This window comes from Rhinopithecus bieti, unplaced genomic scaffold (assembly GCF_001698545.2).
Source record: "Rhinopithecus bieti isolate Rb0 unplaced genomic scaffold, ASM169854v2 scaffold_23918, whole genome shotgun sequence".
NCBI classification, from domain to species: domain Eukaryota; kingdom Metazoa; phylum Chordata; class Mammalia; order Primates; family Cercopithecidae; genus Rhinopithecus; species Rhinopithecus bieti.
Window position 1 is genome coordinate 104,999 of NW_016811178.1, and position 13,504 is coordinate 118,502.

The 13,504-nt window shown below is 41.0% G+C and overlaps 1 long non-coding RNA gene across 1 annotated transcript; it reads left to right on the forward strand.

Annotated features, from left to right (window-relative positions):
* Positions 1–844: 844 nt before the first annotated feature.
* On the forward strand, positions 845–13,114 carry LOC108543185 (uncharacterized). The gene is made up of 3 exons (XR_001889509.1): positions 845–943; positions 3,674–3,815; positions 12,723–13,114. It is a non-coding gene; the product is annotated as an uncharacterized LOC108543185 (long non-coding RNA).
* Positions 13,115–13,504: the final 390 nt, after the last annotated feature.

Genomic DNA, 13,504 nt, shown 5'->3' on the forward strand with positions numbered 1-13,504 from the left:
TTGATATGTTGACATGGCTTGTGATTGAGGATGATGGGAGTGCTTTGAGATTTCTAGATGGATTGAGACTTGGTAATGGATTGAGTGTGAAGATGAAGGGACATTTATAGAAATGAGCACCAGGGTGAGTCAAAGTGACACTTCTAAAGGTGAGAACGACTAGAGGAAGATCAAAATTTGGCTGGGGTATTAAAGAATTCACTTTAGTTCTAGATCCTTGAGGAATCGCCACACTGTCTTCCACAATGGTTGAATGAATTTACACTAAATCATTCTGCTATAAAGACACATGCACACATATGTTTACTGCAGCACTATTCACAATAGCAAAGACTTAGAACCAACACAAATGCCCATCAATGATAGACTGGATAAAGAAAATGTGGCACATAGACACCACGGAACACTATGCAGCCATAAAAAATAATGTGTTCATGTCCTTTGCAGGGACATGGATGAAGCTCAGCAAACTAACCCAGGAGCAGAAAACCAGACACCACATGTTCTCACTCATAAGTGGGAGTTGAAAAATGAGAATACATGGACACAGGGAGGGGAACAATATACCTTGGGGCCTGTTGTGGGGAGGGGGGCAAGGGGAGGGAGAGCATTAGGACAAATACCTAATGCATGTGGGGCTTAAAACCTAGATGATGGGTCGATAGGTGCAGCAGACCACTATGGCACATGTATACCTACGTAACAAACCTACGCATTCTGTACATGTATCATACGTATCCTAGAACTTAAAGTAAAATTAAAATAAATAAATATATAAATAAAAATAAAAGAATACTTCACTTTAACATATTCTGATTGTCAATTCCATAGTGCTTGGGCAAGATCAAAGAATTTGACCAGTCCTTGGGAAAGGATTTATATCCTGGTTCTAGTCTGACAGCAACCAGCTGCTTACAGATACCATCTCTCAACTGTTATCCAGGTACCTTGTGCTTTTCCTTCCCTTGCAATCTTATGATTGAGGATCTCAAACTGGGTAAGGAAACATGTCACTAGTTAGCACAGCTCAGGCCGGATAACCCTCTAGGAGTCCATGAGTTGCTGCTAACCACATTAGAGCAGTCACCTGGAGGTCTCCTTTGAAGAAAATGCCCCTGTGCTCTTTCTTTTTGGTCACTGCCAAGGGAGTAGGGAATTTTCTTCTTCAAAAATCATGTGTTTGCTATAAAAATCTTTACTGTTCCCTCCCTCTTGGCATGTTGTCTCTGGATGTTTTCAGCGTAAAACATACTCAGTTAAGTAGCTGAACACAGAACTCTTTCATTACAGTGTATGTGAATTTTAGGTCGATAGAACACTGATTAATGTATTTAGCTTCTTTTCATTTTCTGGGGGGATTACAGGCACCTGCCACCACACCTGGCTAATTTTGTATTTTTAGCAGAGACAGGGTTTCACCATGTTGGTCAGGCTGGTTTCAAACTCCTGACCTCAGGTGAACCGCCCGCCTTGGCCTCCCAAAGTGTTGGGATTACAGGCATGAGCCACCGCGCCCAGCTGTATTTAGCTTCTTAACATTGCTTGTTCCAAAGAGATACAGGTATGCAGATTTCTGAATTCAAGGAGCTAATTCACTTTTATGTATCTCTGAGATACATAAAATATCTTACTTCTCCCAAGTAACATGATTCTCTAAATCATATCTCTGGGTAAAAATAGGCCCTATTAAAATATAGAAAAGAAAATACAAAATAATAAAATATTTCAAAACAATAAAAAACCCTCAAATAAGATTGGGTCTTTCATGTAATTTTAAAAGTTATTTAACTGTTCTAAAATGGCTCTCAGAGCAGTACTATTTTCTGGTCAACAGAAAAAACTATTCTTTCCTTGAGAATTCCTCTTTCTTGACTTGGTTGCTTTGCCAGTGGGATTTCTCTCAAATCACATGTACTTTTTCTGAGTATAGTTATCAGCTTTGCAAAACAGAAGCTCATCAGCGCCAGGCATGGTGGTACAGTGGGAAAGTGCAGGCTTGGGTGTGTAGTCTTCCTTGGGGGGGAACTTCGTACCTCTTATCAATCACCTGGAACCCATTCTTTCATCTAGAAGTAAAGCACTATTGGCTTTACTTGACTTGGTGGGTTTGTGTGAAGATTAATTGAGCTGGATATGAGTTTGGAAACCATCAAATCTCTTATTAGGGTAAGATGTTTTGATTCCTCTTGCTTGGAGGAAGTTTTTCTTTTTTATGTAGTCCACTTCTCTCCATCCCCCGTCACTGCCTTAGCAAAGACCCTTTTCCTCTCTTCCCTGGACAGATGAACAGAACCCTGCCTCTAGCCTTGTTCTCCTCAGTCTTTCCTCCACCATGCTGCTCTTGCAATCTTTCCTAAACTCAAATCTCAGGAGACGGAGTTGCCACTTAAACCTGATGGTGCCTTCCTGTGACTTAAAGTCCAGGACCTGTGGAATGGGTTTCAGAGCTCCCCCTAGATGCCCCCTCCTCTCTTCAGTCACCACCTCTGCAGCTACGTGGACCCACCTTCCAATCTCCAAACTCACTCTGTGGTTGTGTTGCTCTGGGCCTTTGCAACTTCCCCCTAGACAGCCTAATGAGCTACTCCTACTTCTCTTTCTTGTCCTCACTTAAGGCTCATCTCCTCTTAAACTTTCCCTGACTCCCCCAACCCCTTGTCCTCATCACCTCCTGTTTCTCTTTTGTTTTCTGGTTGTTTGAGCCCTATCCCAATGACATACTTCATACAGTTTTGCCATCTGTTTTGCCATCATACTGTTTTGCCATCATTTGTGAAACCCAAGTGTTCCAGGCTTCATCAGTCTAAGGAAATTATGCAGCCACCTTCAGCCCAGGGTGAATCCAAAGGGCTCCTTTCCCTCGTCTGCTCACAAGGAGCCTCCTTGCACAGCTTCCCTGTACAAGGGGAAGAGTTTCTCAGAGTTTCAAAGAGGATCACAGTGGGTCTGTGAACCCAGAAATATCTGAGAGAGGTATCAGTCCATTTAGGAAGTTTATTTTGCCAAAGTTAAGGAAAAACCCATGACACAGCCTCAGGAGGTCTTGACAACATGTGCCTAAGGTAGTTGGGGCACAGCTTGGTTTTATACATTTTATGGAGACATGAGACATCAATCAATATGTGTAAGACGTACATTGGTTCAGTCTGGAAAGACAGGACAATTTGAAGGGCGGGGGTGTGGGGGCATTCAGGTCATAGATATATAAGAGACAAATGGTTATAATCTCTGATTAGCCTTTCACTGAATACACAATTTACATGTGAGAGGGAGGTAGAGGAATAGTCACTTATGCCTTAGTCTGGCTTAGTGAATCTGCATTTTTACAGAAACAGTAGGGCAGAGGAAGGAATCCAATATGCATCTCTCTCAGGTGAGCAGAGGGAAGACTTTGAGTTCTATCTGTCCTTTGTCTGGCACCTGTGAAGATAAGCTATCAATTTACATTGCCAGGGTGAAATTCAACAGAACCATTTTAGGCTAAAGATCTTGAGGCCCTCAAGGAATTTCCTTGTAGACAAATATGAGGGAGGTGTGTAGCTTTTTGAATCTTTGTGGCTTTCTTTTTTAGGAATAAAATGGGAGGCAGGTTTGTCTGACTAGCAGTTCTCAGCCTAACTTTTCCCTTTGGCTTGGTGATTTTAGGGTTGTGAGATGTATTTTCCTTTTACAGGTCCAGGTGAGTCCTTGCTCCCTTTTGCTATTGCGGCCAGGGAGGCAGCTGGTGAATGATTGATCTCCTTTCCCTCTGGAGCTTCAACTGGGACTGTCCTGGAGATTGGTCACCGTCATGCCCATCAGGGAAGAGGCCGGAGGTGAGTCGTGCAGCTCCTGCTGTACTCACTAGCTGAGGTATGAGTCTGCCTGCTCTCCTTTGGTGACTTTTTGAGTCAGAAGAATGTTCCTTCCCTTCATGGAATGTCCACGGGGGAATAGAAGCCTCAGGGTGTTACAGAGGTCATGATGACTTCAGTTTACTCCACACTCTGCCCATCTTGCTAGATACACAATACCACGGATCTGAGTTGGGATATGTTCCAGAGAAAAGAGATATTGATGGTTCCCCATAAAAGACGTGACATGAAATGGTTAATGTGAATAGAAGAATCCTGACTTGTCTGAAATATAGATTTCCAGGGAGGAAATGTAGAACCCATTGAGTATCATTTGTACATTTATGCTTGTTTTTAAATCTCGGAGACTGTGAATGCTGGCATCCTGGAATTTCCAGGAGTCATAGTCTAGACTGAAGATAAGACACTCTGGTCTCTCTGAGCCAGTCTCTGACCCTTCTATCCGCACTAGGGGAGGAACTCGTTTTACAGCACTGAGGTCTCTGGGGACATTATTCTGCCTATGGTAGAGAAGAATTCCTTAGAAGAAAGAAAAAAAGATGACTATTTCAGATGAAGAATTAGGGATGTGTCTGAAAACTTCTGGCATAGATGGAGGAAGAATCCCAATATGTTTTTGTGGTTATACAACCAAAAATTATGTTAACTACAGGAACGATGTGACTTGACTGGGAAAAGGCAACCTGAGAGTATTTTAAGATTCCTTGGTTATGTAATTATATATCCAGAAGGTACCATATCCAGTAGAGTGATAGATTAAAAATTATAATCAGTGTTCTTAAGCACATAATTAGCATATTGAACATTGACAGTTCAGACCTTAATTAAGTACATAGCCTGCTAACAGAGGGAGTTCTGATTTTAGAGTTACATCGGAGCCTTGCTCCCAGTGGGAGAAATTTTTAACTAATCATGTAAAGTTTCTCTTCCACATCTCTTGTTGCAATAAATCAAAACTACCCTTTCTAATATGATTCCTTATGTTGCCCTGATATCTGGGTAGGGGATTGAGAGTGGGGAGTGTAGGCAGGAATTTGGTGGTTCTGTCAAAGGTAGATTGAATATGTTCATCATTACAATTTCCTTCTGCATCTGAAATAATTTCATATGTGAGTTTTTGGAGCTTTATGAGTAGCCTTTAAAATACTTAGGCTGCTTTCTTCTAGCACTGAAACCAGAAATCATTTTTTTAATGTCATGATCTATTTAGAAGTAATTTTGCCTTATAGCCAAGGGTAATCTCATCACTGAGTAATGCTTCTATTTATATAAGTCTGTCTCTTAGAGCCTGTTCGTATCTTGAAGAAATCCCCAATGCAGGAGGCAGGATACAAAATTGAATACCATCATGTAATATCCCCAAAGGGACTTGTTTAGTGTTTTCTTATCCAGTTACCCATGGCTACAGGGAAAGATTTTTCAAAATTCAATACAAATTGTGTTAGCTTGTTTTTCTTCTTGACACTCTTAAGTCTTCTTTGATCACAGTAGATTTTAGAGGAAAAAAAAATCCTTTAGATCTCTCAATGTCAAGGGGCACCCAGACAGTTATTCTGTTGCCCTTCTACAGAGCTGCTAATTGTTTAGAAGGACAAAGGTATCTCAGAGTAAGCATTGGGACCTCAGTAAAAGCTGTTTGCTCTGTTCAGTGTCAGGAGGGTCTTGGGCATTAGCCAAGGGGCTTTAATTATTGAAGGATTTTATTATGAGGTTGTTTTATCTAAAAGACAGATTCCATTTGTCATATCACCAGTCAAGTATCAATTCGTCATCAGGTATTTAATTATTGATGAACTATTATGTTTTGTGTACTTTCACCTATTTTGTAAAACAGCGTTTGTCAAAAACTTGGCTTTCACTGTGTTCACAAACTGTTGTCACTCCATAAGGAGCCAGAGATTCCAGAATTTGAAGGAAAGGGCAGAAAATGGCACCCTTATGGTTCACTGGGCTATGGAATTCCCTAAATCTCACTATAGCCTTTAAAATGCAATTAATATGAAAGAATATGTGCTCTACTTTGTTTTAATTTCCCTGAAGTAGTTTTATAAGAGAAGGGATTAGTCTCTATGCAGTTTAGAGAAAGAAGGCCAAAAAAAGTGGGTAGTGCTAGTGTTTATCTGGCTGAGGCCTCCTTGCCTTTAGTATACCTAGAGAGGTCAGCCTCTTAGTGAGGTGGATATCATCTCCCCAACTGCAGCAGCCTGAGAGACATTTGTCACAGACCATCCAGTTCCCTTGGCTGTGATTCTGTGTTCACCACACAAACTTGTGAATGCAAATTTCTCTTCTTAAGGACAGGGGAACCACAGTGTGTCAGGATCTGCCAAAATTAGTGACCCCTCCCATGCCTTCCTTAGAACATACTTTGATTCTTAGGAGAATATTTCAGGATGTAAGGAGACATAAATTGATTAAAGGATTGTATAGGCTCTTTTATTCTCTTTCAACTGCAATGCCCCAATTTATCATGCCCACAGTGCTTTCAACCCTGTGGCTAAAGGTCGTCCCAGTGTACCAGGTGTCTGAAGCTCTGAACTAGCCTGGTCCACTTGTGTTTGTAGATAGACAGAGATCAATGTCCACAGCCAGCAGCTAAGCCTTTGTAGGGATTTCTGAGCTAGAACTATAGAAAAAGGAGGAGGAATCTCGACTCTTTTCCAAGCCTTTTTCTGAATAAGTGGTTGCTGTCTACTCATCCCTTACTTCCATTAGTCACCCCCCCCCCCATTGCAAGGTTGCAGTTGACCCCATCCAGAGTCCATTCGAATTTGAACCAAATGGCAATGGCAAGTCTTCTCCAAAATATTACACAGATTAGGATTTTTAAACAAAGGCGATTCAGGTAGAAAATGTATGTTATTCATCTTTCTTCTGCTAGGAGAATACATTCCTTTTTGATGTTGGATGTATTGCGTTATAGACTGTACGTTGTGTCCCCCACCCTGTTGAAGCCTTAACCCCAGTATGATGGTATTTGGAGACGAGGCCTTTGGGAAATAATTAGGTTTAGATTAGGTCATGAGGGTGGGGCCCTTGTGAGTGGTTTTGTAGGAGGAAGAGAGAGATTTCTCCTTCTCCAAGTGCAGGCAGCAAAGAAAGGCCATGTGGGAACACAATGAGAAGGTGGCCATTTGCAAGTCAGCAAGACAGTCCTCACAGAACCCAACCCTGCTGAAACCTTGATCTTGGACTTCCAGCCTCCAAAGCTGTGAGAAAATAAAAATTTCTGTTGTTTAAGCCACCCAGTCTATGTTATTTTATTATGACAACTCATCAAGCAGATTAATACATGTCAATAGTTTTGTGAACAAAATCTTTTGGTTTAATAAGTGTGACTCAGTTCTCTGGGATTTGCTCAACCATAGATGAACTGGTAGCCTGATAAAACCCAGATCACAGATTCACCTATTCTGGACCTACATACAAATGACATCATACAGTATATGGGCTTTTGTGGCTGGCTTCTTTCACTGAGCATGTTTTTCGAGATCCATCCATGATGCAGCATGTATCAGGACTTCATTTTTATGAAAATTTAATTTAATATAGTTAATTTTAAGTTGTGGGATACATGTGCAGGAAGTGCAGGTTTGTTACATAGGTAAACGTATGCCATGGTTGTTTGCTGCACCTATAACCCATCACCTAGGTATTAAGCCCCCATCTCAATAAAGCTGTTATTTAAACAAACAACAAACAAACAGATAATCAGGTAGCAAAGTTAGGGACTAAGCAAACCAATGACAAACCCATTGAAAATAACACCAAGGGATAGATGTCCCACGAGGTCCATCCTGCGCAGCCAGCCTGCTGCACATGTGCACCATTTCCATCTTGTTCTCGTCATTGACTCTCTTTCTCTCTATCCTCTTGCCATGCTATAAACTACAACACAATTTGGGGAAGGGAGGACATAAAATTAAAACACATGAAACAGAAACAATACAAAGCTAAATGTAATAAACGATAATTTTACTCTCCTGCTTAAAACTTCTCAGCACCCTACATAGGAGTTTCATCAGAAATTTCCCCTCCACTTCTGACTCCTGTAAAAAAAATAAAAGAAGGAAAAAAACAAAAAAGAGTTTCATCAAAGTTACTTTCGTATGAGAGGGCAGAGAGTATGGCAAGAACTGACCAAATCAATCAGGAAATCTACTTGAAACCTTATTTTTTATTTAAAAAACTGTGGAAATTTTGTATTCTCCTGCAGAATACTGCCATGCTGTTTTAATCTTAAAAAAGTCCTTCACTTCTAATCTTTATGTAAAATTTATGTTTCAAAAAGATGAGCCTCATTTGTTTGCATTTTTTTCTTTAAGTCCTGGCCTACCACATTTACTCCAGTGGGTAGATGTGAACTTGCTGACAGCAGGAGCTTCTACAATGAAAGCCAAGCTCTGCAGCATGGCATATAAAGCCCTGAGTCTTTTCTCTTTTCTTTTTTTGGAGTTCCATACTCCAGATTCACTGGAGTTTTTGGCACAGTTTCTATTATCCCTTAGGCCTTACATGCTATTCCCTTGGACCAGGGTGCATTTTTATTCCACCTGCTCTATCTCTGTCCACCTATACATCTCCTACCCCCACTCCAATTCCCAGCTCATGTGTCTTATTCCTCTCTGAAGCACTTTCTTGACTTTCCTAAACAAAGATGATCATCTTTTCTTTTGTGAAGGTATAAACTGGATATTCCAAAGCTCTCCAGTGTTCTGAGTATAATCCTTTCCTTTAGTAGCCAAACATATTGAATAGATCCCCATCCTACATGCAGTACAAGATTCAGTGCTCTTTCCGGTATTTCCAAGGTTCTCAGGGAGGCTCATAATTTCCTTCTTTTTGAATTTTTCAACTATCCAGCTTGCTTCCCTACTTCTCTGTGGGCATGGACTAGCTTTGTCTATAGTTCTCCAAAGCTTCACTAACAAAGACGTGCTTTATGGCAGACATTTACTGAAGTTTTCAGAGGGGGATCACCAACCAAACAGAATGTTAGAATAGCGAACAACCTACACCTAAATATTTGATATTTTAGACTCGTGACCAACCTCACATGGGACCCTTTCCCAGGCAATCCATGCCCCCAGCTGTCACCTGCTGCTTGTTGCTGGGGCTTTTCTCCTCCTCTTCTTTGAGTCTTCAGGGCCCTTACAACCTCCAAAGCTTCCAGGGGCCAGTCCCACAGCCCTGCTTCTGGGTTATGTGGGGCAATTTGGTGCTTTCTTTGTCTTCTTTTTCATTTATATAAGTTTAGAGGGACCTCCCCTTTCATAACCAAAGAGGCTGTTCTAAGCAAAAGATAACAATTTTCTTCCCAACAGCAATTCTTTAACATCCTAGAGCAACAGACTTAAACTGCAGTTAGCTGCATGTGGTGGTTGCTGGATGCACCGCCCAGATCCCATTGCAGGAGTGAAGGATGTATTTTCTCAGCTGCTGGGAGTGGTAGAAACCTCTCAACTGCCAATCCCCATCAGTAATTGCCTTAACTGAAGAGATCGATCTTGCTCAAGGCCATTTAGCCTTCCTGGGGTAGCCTCTATCCAATGACTGGTCGAAACGCTTCCTGGCCCAAACTCAGGTGATTTTGCAGGGGCCATCCCAGCCGCAGAGTTGCCCATGGGGTTGGCAGAAGGCTTTGCTGAGGCTCCATCACAGCTCATTTTTTCTTTCTTCTCCATCTTTCTTTCTCAGGGATTGATCCTAAGAGTACTGTACTCCCTGATAACCTCCTGCATGCTAGTCTCCACTGCAGTCTGCTTCTTGGGAAACAAAACCTTGGGAAACAAAACACTCTGCTTCACACGTTGTTTATCCTATCTAAGCTTGAGGTTTTGTTTGTCTGTTTGTAAAATGAGAATCCTAATAATATCCCCCATGTAGAGTTGGGATGTGTATTATGATAGATGAAACACATAAAGTGCTTAGCTGAATGCCAGGTACATTAAAATATAGTAAGTAAGCCTTACCCATCATGATTTTTGTGGACGGGTACTGGTCGGTGGCCTGTTAGGAATGGGCTGCGCAGCGGGAAGTGAGCAGTGGGTGAGTGAGTGAAGCTTCATCTGTATTTACAGCTGCTCCCCATCACTCATGTTCCTGGCTGGGCTCCGCCTCCTGTCAGGTCAGCGGTGGCAATTAGATTCTCACGGGAGCATGAACCCTATTGTGAACTGTGCATGTGAGGGATCTAGCTTACAAACTCCTCATGAGAATCTAATCCCTGATGATCTGTCACTGTCTCCCATCACCCCCAGATGGGACTGTCTAGTTGCAGGAAAACTAGCCCAGGGCTCCCACTGATTCTACATTATGGTGAGTTGTATAATTATTTCATTATATATTACAATGCAATAGTAATAGAAATAAAGTGCACAATAAATGTAATGCAATTGAATCATCCCCAAAACATCCCCTCTACCATCTGTGGAAAAATTGTCTTCCATGAAACTGGTCCCTGGTACCAAAAAGTTAAGGACAGTTATTCTAGGGTATTCAGTGAGGAGGAACTTAAACTTCTTCTTTCTGTTTTTTTTTTTTTTTTTTTTGAGAAACAGTTGATAAATGTGGCTTGAAGTTTGTTGGAGCAGGGGTAGACACTTTTGTTTAAGGAGGCTGGAGTCCTTCTGGGAAGAAAGGGATCAAGACTCTGGATTTTCCTCCCAAGATTCCACGTTGGTTATATGTATCTGTTGACAGAAGTGTGCTGACAAAGCCTAGAGCACAGAAGAGTAATAAGGTGTCTGAGATAAAGATCACCATGGCCCAGTCATTGTCAAAAACAAACAAGCAAACAAGCATTTCCAAACTCACCCTGGGCTGCTGGTGATGGTGGTGGAAAAGTCCCAGATGAGAACTTCTGCAGAAAAATGAACCCCATTACTACATTTCATCCATCAGTAGAACTGTTTGCATCTTTCATTTACGGAACCAAAGAAAATTACTGTATAAGCCTGATTCCATAATGTCTATCAATCCAATTTAGTTGTGTATAACAAGCATAGTAAAAAGATATGGCAAAGAATACAAAAAGGGGGAATATGGCCGGGTGCGGTGGCTCATTCCTGTAATTCCAGCACTTTGAGAGGCCGAGGCAGGCAGATCATGAGGTCAGGAGATCGGGACCATCCTGGCTAACATGGTGAAACCCCGTCTCTACTAAAAATACAAAAAATTAGCCAGGCGTGGTGGCGGGAGGCGGAGCTTGCAGTGAGCTGAGATCACACTACTGCACTCCAGCCTGGGCAGCAGAGCAAGACTCCATCTCAAAAAAAAAAAAAAAAAAAAAAGCAGGGGGGGGAATGTGAGTTTTTGTGTATCTCCTGAGTGTCATTTCTCTTGGTATTGAAATAGGTAGTGCAAGCACGTGATATGATTTTGAAATTGTTTTCTGAGCTTATAACTTTGAGCTTTTCTACCCCATGAGAGACCCAGTGCTTTTTTATAAAAACCTGCTTTCAGAGGAGTCTAAAACGAAACAACTGACTCATATACTCAGATAAAGAGGTAAATTGATAACCTTGTATCTGAGTTACTTCTTTCAGATAGTTTCATTTTAAATGTGGACAAGGCCATCATAATCAAAGCCAAAGTAAGTGGTATTAGCTTGGTGCAAAAGTAATTGCGATTTTTCCTTTACTTTCAATGGCAAAAACCGCAACTACTTTTGCACCAAATTAATAATTATCAATACAATACCCTGCCTACATTCTGAACCAGAATTCCCAGATGGTGAGAGTTTCTCCCTATACCTAAAGGAAAGGAATGAAGACACAGAGGCACCAAGAAGAATCTGAACAAACAGGCCTTGCTAAATTCCCCCCCTTAGAAATAAAATGTTAAGTCATTTCACAAGTATGTAGTAACTTATGTTTACAGCAAATAGTGGGTGATATGGATATTTCCAAAAAGAGAAATGAGTGCTTGTATTAGTTGTCTATTGTTGTATAATGTAGGAGAGAAGAGGTTTCTTTTCTCTCCCATTGCAAAGTTTATGGCTGATACCCCTATAACAAAAAACAGATTAATAAGAGAAAAGCATACAACCTAGTGCTGACCTTCCCTGCAAGTTCAGGTGAAGCAGCACGTGGCTTTAGTCAGATAAAACAGACCAAGTCACATATGCATGCTGAAATCAAGGCTGAAAGTATGATGGATGTCCTGATTTTTCAGTTGAATTCTCCAGACATTAATAATTTTGACCCTAGGAAAGGTATCCATTTATGGAATACAAGAACACCATCTTCAACTGGTAACACAAGACCTAATTCAGATTGCTCATTACACTCCGAAAGCCATTGTGAAAGTGATTAGTAATATGACAAGTGTTGACATTGTTGTTGCATAGTAAAAATAAAATAAAATAAAATAAACGGTTTACAGAAACCTGAAAAGAAAGAGAAAAGCATACGGGCTTACTTAAATAAGTTTTATATGATACAAGAGCCTTTAGAAATGAAGACCCAAAGAAACAGGGAAATCTGTATATTTTTTCGGGGAGTTGTATGACTGGAGGGCAAAAAAGTGCAATTGAATGGTAATAAACTTGGGGACAGAGAACTCAGCTTGACCTGTTTATTGAGAGTCTTCTTGGCACCTCTGTGTCTTCATTCCTTTCCTTTAGGTATAGGGAGGGCCACTCTGGAATGCGGGTCTTATGAACTACTTTAGAAAAAGGTCAGAAAATTCTTGAATGGCCTGTGTCAGGGAAGAAGTGAGAGATCAGAGAGACCTTCTTATTTCTGCTGTTTTCTCAAATTCCTCCAGCTTAAAATACTCAATATGCCAACATGCCACATTTTGGGGTAGCACGTTCTGAGGCTCATCATGAGTGACTTAAAACAACATATATTTATTGCCTTACAGGTTCTTTGGGTCAAGAATCTGGACATGGTTTAGCCGGATTCTCTGCTTCATGGTCTTTTGCAAGGCTGCAATCAAAGGGTCTCTCTGTGCTGGGGTCTCACTTGAAAGCTCAAGTGGAGAAGGATTTACTTCCAAGCTCATTTATGTGAATGTTGGCAAGATTCAGTTGCTTGAACGTAAGTGCCTCAGTTCCTAGGTGACTGTGGGCCAGTGGCCACCCTCAATTCCTTGCAATGTGGGCTTCTCTAACATGGCTGGCCACTTCATCAAAGCCAGCTACAGAGACAGTCTGTAAGCCAGAGGCAAGTCTCAGTCTTATATAACCTAATTACAGAAGTGATATCTGTGCAACACTGGTGTATTGTATTGTTTAGGAACAAGTTACTCAAGAGGAAGAGGTCACCTGGGAAATACTAAAGAAGTAGGGATTCCTGGGGTTATTTTAGAGGCTGCCTGCCATAATAATGATAAATGGTCAAAGTATATGCAAGGACACTATGGATAAGACAAAATATTTCATTTAATAGCATAACTACTTTGGGAAGTGCAATTGCATAGACATGTTTAATGAAGAAATCTTTCCTAAATCAAATAAAATTTCCTTAATTAATGCACTGCTTTATTCTTCACATGTTCGGCAAACTTCCTAATCTTATCTCCTGAATCTTTGAAACTATTATCACATTTTCAAACTTTTGCCAAATATTTTCGTCTCTTCTATACCCCAACATGAAATTTCCCTTCTGGATCATGAAAGAGAAAGCTCTGCAGAAAGACCACTA